This window comes from Salmo salar, chromosome 17, assembly GCF_965601325.2.
Source record: "Salmo salar chromosome 17, fSalSal1, whole genome shotgun sequence".
Classification (NCBI taxonomy): Eukaryota; Metazoa; Chordata; class Actinopteri; order Salmoniformes; family Salmonidae; genus Salmo; species Salmo salar.
Genome location: NC_138307.1, coordinates 76,334,635 through 76,348,928, shown reverse-complemented (window position 1 = coordinate 76,348,928; position 14,294 = coordinate 76,334,635). Strand labels below are relative to the sequence as shown.

The window sequence follows — 14,294 nt, the reverse complement described above, 5'->3', positions numbered from 1 at the left end:
GGCTAGATGGGGGAGACAGGGCTAGATGGGGCTAAATGGGAGAGAAAGGGATAGATGAGGGAGACAGGGCTAGATGGGGGAGACAGGGCAGATGGAGCTAGATGGGGGAGACAGGGCTAAATGGGGGAGACAAGGTTAGATGGGGCTAGACAGGGGAGAGAGGGCTAAATGGGGGAGACAAGGTTAGATGGGGCTAGATGGGGGAGACAGGGCTAAATGGGGGAGACAAGGTTAGATGGGGCTAGATGGGAAGACGGGGATAGATGGGGGAGACAGGGATAGAAGGTGCTAGATGGGGGAGACAGGGCTAGATGGAGCTAGATGGGGGAGACAGGGTTATATGGAGCTAGATGGGGAGATGGGGTTAGATGGGGGAGACAGGGCTAGATGGGGCTAAATGGGGAGAAAGGGCTTGATGGGGGAGACAGGGTTAGATGAGGCTAGATGGTGCTAGATGGGGGAGACAGGGTTAGATAGGGGAGACAGGGCTAGATGGGGCTAAATGGGCTAGATGGAGCTAGATGGGGGAGACAGGGCTAAATGGGGGAGACAAGGTTAGATGGGGCTAGATGGGGGAGGCAGGGCTAAATGGGGGAGACAAGGTTAGATGGGGCTAGATGGGAAGACGGGGAGACAGGGATAGATGGAGCTAAATGGGAGAGAAAGGGATAGATGAGGGAGACAGGGCTAGATGGGGCTAAATGGGAGAGAAAGGGATATATGAGGGAGACAGGGCTAGATGAGCCTAGATAGAGCTAGATGGGGGAGACAGGGTTAGATGGAGCTAGATGGGGAGACAGGGTTAGATGGAGCTAGATGGGGGAGACAGGGTTAGATGGAGCTAGATGGGGGAGACAGGGTTAGATGGAGCTAGATGGGGGAGACAGGGTTAGATAGAGCTAGATGGGGGAGACAGGGTTAGATAGAGCTAGATGGGGGAGACAGGGTTAGATGGAGCTAGATGGGGGAGACAGGGTTAGATGAGGCTAGATGGGGGAGACAGGGTTAGATAGGGGAGACAGGGCTAGATGGTGCTAGATGGGGGAGACAGGGTTAGATGGGGAGACAGGGCTAGATGGGGCTAGATGGGGGAGACAGGGCTAGATGGGGCTAGATGGGGGAGATAGGGTTAGATGAGGCTAGATGGGGCTAGATGAGGGAGACAGGGCTAGATGAGGCTAGATGGGGAGACAGGGTTAGATGGGGAGACAGGGCTAGATGGGGCTAGATGGGGGAGACAGGTCTAGATGGGGCTAGATGGGGGAGATAGGGTTAGATGAGGCTAGATGGAGCTAGATGGGGGAGACAGGGTTAGATAGGGGAGACAGGGCTAGATGGGGCTAGATGAGGGAGACAGGGCTAGATGAGGCTGGATGGGGGAGATAGGGTTAGATGAGGCTAGATGAGGGAGACAGGGCTAGATGAGGCTAGATGGGGCTAGATGAGGGAGACAGGGCTAGATGAGGCTAGATGGGGCTAGATGAGGCTAGATAGAGCTAGATGGGGGAGACAGGGTTAGATAGGGGAGACAGGGCTTGATGAGGCTAGATGGGGCTAGATGAGGGAGACAGGGCTAGATAGAGCTAGATGGGGGAGACAGGGTTAGATAGGGGAGACAGGGTTAGATGGGGCTAGAATAGGGAGACAGGGCTAGATGAGGCTAGATGGAGCTAGATGGGGGAGACAGGGTTAGATGGGGAGACAGGGCTAGATGGGGCTAAATGGGGGAGACAGGGCTAGATGAGGCTAGATGGGGCTAGATAGGGAGACAGGGCTAGATGGAGATACAGGGCTAGATGGGGCTAGATAGGGAGAAAGGGCTAGATGGGGAGACAGGGCTAGATGGGGCTAAATGGGGAGACGGGTAGATGGGGGAGACAGGGTTAGATGGGGAGACAGGGCTAGATGGGGCTAGACGGGGAGACAGGGTTAGATGGGGAGATAGAGCTAGAAGGGTAGCTAGACGGGGAGACAGGGTTAGATGGGGAGACAGGGCTAGATGGGGCTAGATGGGGAGAAAGGGCTAGATGGGGCTAGACGGGGGAGACAGGGGTAGATGTTGCTAGATGGGGCTAGATAGGGAGACAGGGCTAGATGGAGAGACAGGGCTAGATGGTGCTAGACGGGGAAGACAGGGTTAGATGGGGAGACAGGGTTAGATGGGGAGACAGGGCTAGATGGAGAGACAGGGCTAGATGGGGCAAGACGGGGGAGACAGGGTTAGATGGGGAGACAGGGCTAGATGGGGCAAGACGGGGGAGACAGGGTTAGATGGGGAGACAGGGCTAGATGAGGAGAAAGGGCTAGATGGGGCTAGACGGGGGAGACAGGGGTAGATGTTGATAGATGGGGCTAGATAGGGAGACAGGGCTAGATAGGGAGACAGGGTTAGATGGGGGAGACAGGGCTAGATGGGGAGACAGGGTTAGATGGGGGAGACAGGGCTAGATGGTGCTAGATGGGGCTAGATAGGGAGACAGGGCTAGATGGGGAGACAGGGTTAGATGGGGGAGACAGGGCTAGATGGGGAGACAGGGTTAGATGGGGGAGACAGGGCTAGATGGGGAGACAGGGTTAGATGGGGGAGACAGGGCTAGATGGGGGAGACAGGGCTAGATGGGGAGACATGGTTAGATGGGGGAGACAGGGTTAGATGGGGAGACAGGGTTAGATGGGGGAGACAGGGTTAGATGGGGGAGACAGGGCTAGATGGGGAGACAGGGCTAGATGGTGCTAGATGGGGCTATATAGGGAGACAGGGTTAGATGGGGAGACAGGGTTAGATGGGGAGACAGGGTTAGATGGGGCGAGACAGGGCTAGATGGGGAGACAGGGCTAGATGGGGGCTATATAGGGAGACAGGGCTAGATGGGGGAGACAGGGTTAGATGGGGAGACAGGGCTAGATGGTGCTAGATGGGGCTATATAGGGAGACAGGGCTAGATGGGGGAGACAGGGTTAGATGGGGAGACAGGGCTAGATGGTGCTAGATGGGGCTATATAGGGAGACAGGGCTAGATGGGGGAGACAGGGTTAGATGGGGAGACAGGGCTAGATGGTGCTAGATGGGGCTATATAGGGAGACAGGGTTAGATGGGGGAGACAGGGTTAGATGGGGAGACAGGGCTAGATGGTGCTAGATGGGGCTATATAGGGAGACAGGGCTAGATGGGGGAGACAGGGTTAGATGGGGAGACAGGGCTAGATGGTGCTAGATGGGGCTATATAGGGAGACAGGGCTAGATGGGGGAGACAGGGTTAGATGGGGAGACAGGGCTAGATGGTGCTAGATGGGGCTATATAGGGAGACAGGGCTAGATGGGGGAGACAGGGTTAGATGGGGAGACAGGGCTAGATGGGGCTAGATGGGACAGTGTTAACTTGAGTAGAAGGCCAGGGGGTAAAGGGTCCCTTTCACACTACTCTCTGGTATGTTACTATAACACTCTTCCTTCCTGGTGGGCATGGAAAAAAGGAGGCTTCTGGGATTCATATGTATCTCAGGGGTGATGTTTTTCCACTGTGTTCTCTGTAGAGTACATGGTGCCTGCCAACTGGTACCTCATGTAGAGAGTAGAGACATATGCAATGGCTTTGTGTTGGGATTTCATCTTGTAAACTAGCCTGAAATGTACTGTTAAATGGATCAAGGGAGTTTTGATTGTTGGCAGCAAAGACACGAGAGTCTCCCCCAGAAAAGATCAGTTGTGTGGTTCATCTGAGTTAATTACATTTCTACAATACAGTGGGGGAGGGCAACATGTTCAGCATATGGGAAGTCTGGTCGCAATTAATCAGGTGTCAAGTCATGACAAAGGAAATGTGTGTTTGCAATCACACGCTACATGGTTCCCTAAACAGCCTGACCACTTAATGAAGACGTTTGTCATTTTCTGTGAGTATTACAGCTCCAGAAACTGCAGCACATGGACACACACACACACACACACACACACACACACACACACACACACACACACACACACACACACACACACACACACACACACACACACACACACACACACACACACACACACACACACAACCATAACCATATGGCTAATACAGCACTGTGATTTCACACACACCATGGAATGTGTGATATAGAATAGGCCTAACAATAAAATGAGGATGGTCATATGCTGAAAATAGGCTTTGAGGCAGATTAGTTGACATACTCTGTTCTGTGGTGATCGGGAATGAATGGAGGACAATTCTGTGGTGAATGGGAATGAATGGAGGACGGCTCTGTGGTGAATGAATGGAAGACGGCTCTGTGGTGAATGGGAATGAATGGAGGACGACTCTGTGGTGAATGGGAATGAATGGAGGACGACTCTGTGGTGAATGGGAATGAATGGAGGACGGCTCTGTGGTGAATGGGAATGAATGGAGGACGGCTCTGTGGTGAATGGGAATGAATGGAGGACGGCTCTGTGGTGAATGGGAATGAATGGAGGACGGTTCTGTGGTAAATGGGAATGAATGGAGGACGGCTCTGTGGTGAATGGGAATGAATGGAGGACGGCTCTGTGGTAAATGGGAATGAATGGAGGACGGCTCTGTGGTAAATGGGAATGAATGGAGGACGGCTCTGTGGTGAATGGGAATGAATGGAGGACGGCTCTGTGGTGAATGGGAATGAATGGAGGACGGCTCTGTGGTGAATGGGAATGAATGGAGGACGGTTCTGTGGTGAATGGGAATGAATGGAGGACGACTCTGTGGTGAATGGGAATGAATGGAGGACGGCTCTGTGGTGAATGGGAATGAATGGAGGACGGCTCTGTGGTAAATGGGAATGAATGGAGGACAACTCTGTGGTGAATGGGAATGAATGGAGGACGGCTCTGTGGTGAATGGGAATGAATGGAGGACGGCTCTGTGGTGAATGGGAATGAATGGAGGACTGCTCTGTGGTGAATGGGAATGAATGGAGGACGGCTCTGTGGTGAATGGGAATGAATGGAGGACGACTCTGTGGTGAATGGGAATGAATGGAGGACGGCTCTATCTCATTATCTCCTGTATTAACAGATGATTGGTCTATAGCTCCTGTACTAACAGATGGTTGGTCTATAGCTCCTGTATTAACAGATGATTGGTCTATAGCTCCTGTATTAACAGATGATTGGTCTGTAGCTCCTGTACTAACAGATGATTGGTCTATATCTCCTGTACTAACAGATGATTGGTCTATATCTCCTGTACTAACAGATGATTGGTCTATATCTCCTGTACTAACAGATGATTGGTCTATATCTCCTGTACTAACAGATGATTGGTCTATATCTCCCGTACTAACAGATGATTGGTCTATATCTCCTGTACTAACAGATGATTGGTCTATAGCTCCTGTACTAACAGATGATTGGTCTGTAGCTCCTGTACTAACAGATGATTGGTCTGTAGCTCCTGTACTAACAGATGATTGGTCTATAGCTCTTCTACTAACAGATGATTGGTCTATAGCTCCTGTACTAACAGATGATTGGTCTATATCTCCTGTACTAACAGATGATTGGTCTATATCTCCTGTACTAACAGATGGTTGGTCTATAGCTCCTGTATTAACAGATGATTGGTCTATATCTCCTGTACTAACAGATGATTGGTCTATAGCTCCTGTACTAACAGATGATTGGTCGATAGCTCCTGTACTAACAGATGATTGGTCTATAGCTCCTGTACTAACAGATGGTTGGTCTATATCTCCTGTACTAACAGATGATTGGTCTATATCTCCTGTACTAACAGATGATTGGTCTATAGCTCCTGTACTAACAGATGATTGGTCTATATCTCCTGTACTAACAGATGGTTGGTCTATATCTCCTGTACTAACAGATGATTGGTCTATAGCTCCTGTACTGAAGACAGCTCTACATCACTTTGTCAACAATGTGAGGCGTGTGTGTATGTGTGTTTGTGTGTGAGACTGGATGCAGAGAGAGGGGAAATGACAGTTAACGTTTTCCCATGTACATGACCTCTAGTCTATAGAGTCTATATAATGACAGATAATGTTTTCCCATGTACATGACCTCTAGTCTATAGAGTCTATATAATGACAGATAACGTTTTCCCATGTACATGACCTCTAGTCTATAGAGTCTATATAATGACAGATAATGTTTTCCCATGTACATGACCTCTAGTCTATAGAGTCTATATAATGACAGATAACGTTTTCCCATGTACATGACCTCTAGTCTATAGAGTCTATATAATGACAGATAACGTTTTCCCATGTACATGACCTCTAGTCTATAGAGTCTATATAATGACAGATAACGTTTTCCCATGTACATGACCTCTAGTCTATAGAGTCTATATAATGACAGATGACGTTTTCCCATGTACATGACCTCTAGTCTATAGAGTCTATATAATGACAGATAACGTTTTCCCATGTACATGACCTCTAGTCTATAGAGTCTGTATAATGACAGATAACGTTTTCCCATGTACATGACCTCTAGTCTATAGAGTCTATATAATGACAGATAACGTTTTCCCATGTACATGACCTCTAGTCTATAGAGTCTGTATAATGACAGATGCTTTTGTTTTCCCAGTGAAAGGACCATTATGTAAATGCTCAATTGAAATAACCCCCTATAGCTCTTACAATGATTTTTAATTGAATGCCAAATTAAATCGCTATCAATCACCTGGCAGGAATATAAAACGAACCCGTCATGCTTTCTGTAGAGTGTGATATACTCAGACAGTGTAGTAGGCCTATATGGACTAACACAAAGACTGGATAGTAGCCTATGTGTCTCAATTCTCAGTCATAGTGGAGCACCAGGAAGTGTGTTAACCCACATTGTGGGGGGACAAAGGGGTTGTTTTTAATCTGCCAGCGTGTGCGATGCAGGCGTATTGAGGGGTGTGTGTGTGTGCGCAGTGCAGGCACAGGGAGGGGTGGGGGAGAGAGGGAGGGAGGGAGGGGGGAGGAGGCGGTAGACAGACTGGGTGTGATGAAACACTGTTTTCACCGGCACCTCAAAGACTTTCCTGAACGGATTAGGCTACACACACACACACACACACACACACACACACACCGGCAGGGTGAATACTGCCTTACATCATAATGAGACTGAGCCTACATACAGTGTCATTGATACACTGTCATTTGAACGTTACAATTGACTTGTTCTTATCAGACAAGACAATAATGCATTCTTAGCATCTGTATTCTAAATGTATGCTGTTCATTGTTGTCCTGTGAGGATATGAAATGTTGATAGTGTTTTATACTGTACTGTAGACCTTTAATGTAGTACAGCTGATTTACTGACTGGTAGGTATAGTATCTCCTATATTCCCACAACTTTAATGTAGTACAGCTGATTTACTGACTGGTAGGTATAGTATCTCCTATATTCCCACAACTTTAATGTAGTACAGCTGATTTACTGACTGGTAGGTATAGTATCTCCTATATTCCCACAACTTTAATGTAGTACAGCTGATTTACTGACTGGTAGGTATAGTATCTCCTATATTCTCACAACTTTAATGTAGTACAGCTGATTTACTGACTGGTAGGTATAATATCTCCTATATTCCCACAACTTTAATGTAGTACAGCTGATTTACTGACTGGTAGGTATAGTATCTCCTATATTCTCACAACTTTAATGTAGTACAGCTGATTTAATGACTGGTAGGTATAGTATCTCCTATCATATAAACCAATCACCTCTAGACATGATTCTTTCTTTTCTCTGTTCTTCCTTCCCTCCATCTCTCCCTCAAACAGCCTTGAGAAAAAAACATATTGCAGTCTAAGGCACTGCATCTCAGCGCTTGAGGCGTCACTACAGACACCCTGGTTCGAATCCAGGCTGTGTCACAATCGGACGTGATTGGGAGTCCCATAGGGCGGCGCAAAATTGGCCCAGCATTGTCCGGGTTTGGCCGGTATAGGCCATCATTGTAAATAAGAATTTGTTCTTACTTTCCTTGTTAAATATATATACAGTTGAAGTCGGAAGTTTACATACACCTTAGCCAAATATACTGCTCAAAAAAATAAAGGGAACACTTAAACAACACATCCTAGATCTGAATGAAAGAAATAATCTTATTAAATACTTTTTTCTTTACATAGTTGAATGTGCTGACAACAAAATCACACAAAAATAATCAATGGAAATCCAATTTATCAACCCATGGAGGTCAAGATTTGGAGTCACACTCAAAATTAAAGTGGAAAACCACACTACAGGCTGATCCAACTTTGATGTAATGTCCTTAAAACAAGTCAAAATGAGGCTCAGTAGTGTGTGTGGCCTCCACGTGCCTGTATGACCTCCCTACAACGCCTGGGCATGCTCCTGATGAGGTGGCGGATGGTCTCCTGAGGGATCTCCTCCCAGACCTGGACTAAAGCATCCGCCAAGTCCTGGACAGTCTGTGGTGCAATGTGGCGTTGGTGGATGGAGCGAGACATGATGTCCCAGATGTGCTCAATTGGATTCAGGTCTGGGGAACGGGCGGGCCAGTCCATAGCATCAATGCCTTCCTCTTGCAGGAACTGCTGACACACTCCAGCCACATGAGGTCTAGCATTGTCTTGCATTAGGAGGAACCCAGGGCCAACCGCACCAGCATATGGTCTCACAAGGGGTCTGAGGATCTTATCTCGGTACCTAATGGCAGTCAGGCTACCTCTGGCGAGCACATGGAGGGCTGTGCGGCCCCCCAAAGAAATGCCACCCCACACCATGACTGACCCACCGCCAAACCGGTCATGCTGGAGGATGTTGCAGGCAGCAGAACGTTCTCCACGGCGTCTCCAGACTCCGTCACGTCTGTCACGTGCTCAGTGTGAACCTGCTTTCATCTGTGAAGAGCACAGGGCGCCAGTGGCGAATTTGCCAATCTTGGTGTTCTCTGGCAAATGCCAAACATCCTGCACGGTGTTGGGCTGTAAGCACAACCCCCACCTGTGGACATCGGGCCCTCATACCACCCTCATGGAGTCTGTTTCTGACTGTTTGAGCAGACACATGCACATTTGTGGCCTGCTGGAGGTCATTTTGCAGGGCTCTGGCAGTGCTTCTCCTGCTCCTCCTTGCACAAAGGTGGAGGTAGTGGTCCTGCTGCTGGGTTGTTGCCCTCCTACGGCCTCCTCCACGTCTCCTGATGTACTGGCCTGTCTCCTGGTAGTGCCTCCATGCTCTGGACACTACGCTGACAGACACAGCAAACCTTCTTGCCACAGCTCGCATTGATGTGCCATCCTGGATGAGCTGCACTACCTGAGCCACTTGTGTGGGTTGTTGACTCCGTCTCATGCTACCACTAGAGTGAAAGCATCGCCAGCATTCAAAAGTGACCAAAACATCAGCCAGGAAGCATAGGAACTGAGAAGTGGTCTGTGGTCCCCACCTGCAGAACCACTCCTTTATTGGGGGTGTCTTGCTAATTGCCTATAATTTCCACCTGTTGTCTATTCCATTTGCACAACAGCATGTGAAATGTATTGTCAATCAGTGTTGCTTCCTAAGTGGACAGTTTGATTTCACTGAAGTGTGATTGACTTGGAGTTACATTGTGTTGGTTATTCCTGACATTTAATCCCAGTAAAAATTCCCTGTCTTAGGTCAGTTAGGATCACCACTTTATTTTAAGAATGTGAAATGTCAAAATAATAGTAGAGAGAATGATTTATTTCAGCTTTTCTTTCTTTCATCACATTCCCAGTGGGTCAGAAGTTTACATACACTCATTTAGTATTTGGTAGCATTGCCCTTAAATTGTTTAACTTGGGTCAAACGTTTAAGGTAGACTTCCACAAGCTTCCCACAATAAGTTGGGTGAATTTTGGCCCATTCCTCTTGACAGAGCTGGTGTAACTCAGTCAGGTTTGTAGGCCTCCTTGCTCGCACACGCTTTTTCAGTTCTGCCCACAAATTTTCTATAGGATTGAGGTCAGGGCTTTGTGATGGCCACTCCAATACCTTGACTTTGTTGTCCTTAAACCATTTTGCCACAACTTTGGAAGTATGCTTGGGGTCATTGTCCATTTGGAAGACCCATTTGTGACCAAGCTTTAACTTCTTGACTGATGTCTTGAGATGTTGCTTCAATATATCCACATCATTTTCCTCCCTCATAATGCCATCTATTTTGTGAAGTGCACCAGTCCCTCCTGCAGCAAAGCACCCCCACAACATGATGCTGCCACCCCCGTGCTTCACGGTTGGGATGGAGTTCTTCGGCTTGCAAGCCTCCCCCTTTTTCCTCCAAACATAACGATGGTCATTATGGTCAAACAGTTCTATTTTTGTTTCATCAGACCAGAGGACATTTCTCCAAAAAGTACAATCTTTGTCCCCATGTGCAGTTGCAAACCGCAGTCTGTCTTTTTTATGGTGGTTTTTGAGCAGTGGCTTCTTCCTTGCAGAGCGGCCTTTCAGGTTATGTTGATATACGACTCATTTTACTGTGGATATAGATATTTTTGTACCTGTTTCCTACAGCATCTTCACAAGGTCCTTTACTGTTGTTCTGGGATTGATTTGCACTTTTTGCACCAAAGTACGTTCATCTCTAGGAGACAGAACGCGTCTCCTTCCTGAGCAGTATGACAGCTGTGTGGTCCCATGGTGTTTATACTTGCGTACTATTGTTTGTACAGATGAACGTGGTACCTTCAGGCGTTTGGAAATTTCTTCCAAGGATACAGTTGAAGTCGGAAGTTTACATACACTTAGGTTGGAGTCAGTAAAACTCATTTTTCAACCACTCCACAGATCTCTTGTTAACAAACTATAGTTTTGGCAAGTCTGTTAGGACATCTACTTTGTCCATGACACAAGTCATTTTTCCAATAATTGTTTACAGACAGATTATTTCACTTATAATTCATTGTATCACAATTCTAGTCTCTATACTATTATCCTGACATTTCACATTCTTAAAATAAAGTGGTGATCCTAACTGACCTAAGACAGGGAATTTTTACTGGGATTAAATGTCAGGAATTGTGAAAAACTGAGTTTAAATGTATTTGCTAAGGTGTATGTAAACTTCCGACTTCAACTGTATATTTTTAAATGAAATTAGTCCACGCACGCAGGAATACACACACCTCACCTCTAGCCAGAGAGGAATGAACAGTTTTATGTTAATGGCCCTATGTGACATTATGCTGATATATAATTATGTATTGTGTGTGTGTTTGCGTGCGTGCGTGTGTACGTGTCCTCAGCCCTCAGTACAGTCCTAGAGCAGAGGAGATGTGGAACCTGTGTGGAGGCTGTCTGTGTGTGTGTGTGTGTGGATTTCCCATAAAGCATTCATATGTACGGTACCTTTCTCCTCTCCTCTCTTCCCGCTCTGTGATGATGAAGCGGTTTTAGATTTAACACTAAATAATACATGCTCTTTCACCGATTCCCGCTCACAACGCTTTTATGTTTTATATGCCGGCTTCTCTCTCTCTCCTGGTCTCACTTCCTCATCTCTCCTCCTCCACCCTCTCTCTCTGCCTCTCTCTCTCTCTGCCTGTCTCTCTCTCTGCCTCTCTCTCTGCCTGTCTCTCTCTCTGCCTGTCGCTCTCTCTCTGCCTCTCTCTCTCTCTCTCTCCATCTCTCCCACCCCTCCCCCTCTCTCTGTCTATCTATCTCTCACTCTTTCTCTGCCTCTCTCGCTCTTTCTCTGCCTCTCTCTCGCTCCATCTCTTCCCCCCCCCCTCTCTCTGTCTCTCGCTCTCTCTCTTTCTCTGTCTGTCTCTCTCTGTCTCCATAGTAACTGTGTAGGGCTTGGGGTCAGGCTTGTGTAGTTGGAGTGTGTTAGCTTTTCTCTGCTTCTGCCTGCCTGAGAGCAGCTGCTGCTGATTGCTTCATGGGGAGGCATGCGTCCCAAATGGCACCCTATTCCCTATGCAGTGCACTACTTTTGACCAGGGCCCATAGGGGTCTGGACCAAAGTAGTGCGCTATGTATGGAATAGGGTGCTATTCAGGACGCATCTCAGGAGAAGGGTAGATGGCTTGTCTGATGTGATTTAATCAAACAGAGAGTTAGAAGGGCCAGATTTATAGGTTACTTAGAATAGTTACTGAATGAGCTAACTACAGTTATAATGTCCTTGTTTTATGTTTAGAAAAATATCTGGTTATAAATGCTTGTTATCTGTCATGCTCTTTCTCACAAATGGGAAAATAATGGCTTGTTTCACTGGTAGTTATGATAAGGTATTCAAAGTCATGAAGTGTGTGTGTGTGTGTGTGTGTGTGTGTGTGTGTGTGTGTGTGTGTGTGTGTGTGTGTGTGTGTGTGTGTGTGGTGTGTGTGTGTGTGTGTGTGTGTGTGTGTGTGTGTGTGTATTTTTCTAGATATTTTACCATAATAAGACACACACACACTGTCCTGTGTGTTGTCTTCTCTTCATGCCTTTGGAGTATCTCTTTGTTTTTCTGTTTTGATGAAATATCTAATAATAAGTTCCTTTTAAGTTATATTTTTTGTCCTTTTTTCACTCAGGTGAAAGAAATTATTGCACGTACAGATGTAGGATCTTTATTTGATGACTCTTTAGTTGCTGAGAATTTTCCTGCACAACAGGAAATACAAATGTGTAGTGTATTTGAGTTTTAAAAGGCTTCTAAAGTTTTAATTTCCTCTTTTAAATATCAAACTTGATTTGCTCTAATGAAAAAAATGTATCAACCTCTACAATTAATTAGAATCCACATAATAATTCACATTTTCTGTTGCAGCAGGATTATTTTCCTGCTGTAGCAAACTGGCTCAAATTAAGATCCCACATCTGTAAAAAGTAGATTTCTAGGGCATGCAGAACAAATGCCATGTGAACTAGATACCCCTGTACATTTTACAACCCTTTCTACCTCACACTACGGCATTTTTTACATTCCTCTGTGCCATTTCCCTTCTCCTAGTTCTTCCTTTATGTCAGGACAGATACATTATGGTGGGATGGCCAAGCTTGCGTCTAATGTTCATTCATTTGTGTTCCAGGTCTGAAGTCCTTCTCAGCAGTCAGAGTGTGTGGATATCTCCAACTGGAGGACAAACCCCTTTGATTGGATCCCCATAGGTAAGAGCAACCTTTAAGTATCTGTCATCGCTGAAATTGATTATATTTGTTGGAGAATCAATATGTTCCTTAACATTTATTTGTTTAATATATTTATTTACACATTCAAATGTTGCTCTCAGCACTGTCAAACGGCAGTACAGTATGTACTGGACTTACCTAACTACTGGCAACTACACTGAGTATACCAAACATTAAGAACACCTTCCTAACATTGAGTTGCACCCCCCATCCCCCCCTTTTGCCCTCAGAACAGCCTCAATTCGTCAGGACATGAACTATACAAGGTGTCGAAAGTGTTCCACAGGGATGCTGGCCCATGTTGACTCCAATGCTTCCTACAGTTGTCAAGTTGGCTGGATGTCCTTTGGGTGTTGGACCATTCTTGATACACACAGGAAACTGTTTAGCATGAAAAACCTAGCAGCATTGCAGTTCTTGAAACAAACTAGTGTGCCTGGTACCTACTACCAGACCCTGTTCAAAGGCACTTCAATATTTTGTCTTGCCCATTCACCCTCTGAATGGCACACATACACAATCCATGTCTCAGTTGACTCAAATATTACAAATCCTTCTTTAACCTGTCTCCTCCCCTTCATCTACACTGATTGAAGTGGATCAAGTGACATCAATAAGGGATCATAGCTTTCACCTGGAGTCACCTGGTCAGTCTATGTCATTTAAATAGCATCGTAATCTTAATGTTTTGTCCACTCAGTGTATGGACGGACAAACAGTGTCTGGATTCATTGCAGTGCCAGTTGCCACACTCAGAAAGGAAGAGTGCTATGTAAAACAGTTTGTCCTGTAGGAGAACCCTCTGAAAAAAGACTCAAGATAGAACCCTTACAGTGGAACCAGAGGTTCTACGTGGAACCAAAAAGGGTTCTATCTGGAGGGTTCTCCTACAAGGACAAATGGTTCTATATGGAACTTTTTCAGAGGGTTCTCCTATAAGGACAAATGGTTCTATATGGATTTTTTTCAGAGGGTTCTCCTACAGGACAAATGGTTCTATATGGAATTTTTTCAGAGGGTTCTCCTACAGGACAAATGGTTCTATATGGAACTTTTTCAGAGGGTTATCCTACAGGGACAAATGGTTCTATATGGAACTTTTTCAGCGGGTTCTCCTACAGGGACAAATGGTTCTATATGGAACTTTTTCAGAGGGTTCTCCTACAGGGACAAATGGTTCTATAT

At 46.3% G+C, this 14,294-nt stretch overlaps 1 protein-coding gene across 17 annotated transcripts in view; it reads left to right on the top strand.

Annotated features, from left to right (window-relative positions):
- nrcama (neuronal cell adhesion molecule a) overlaps positions 1-14,294 on the top strand; it is a 152,354-nt gene that overhangs the window by 52,073 nt on the left and 85,987 nt on the right. For all 17 annotated transcript variants that reach the window (XM_082964132.1, XM_082964130.1, XM_082964131.1 and 14 more), the window contains one exon: positions 13,010-13,088. The gene's annotated coding sequence lies outside the window, so the exon portion shown is untranslated. The remainder of the gene's footprint in view (positions 1-13,009; positions 13,089-14,294) is intronic.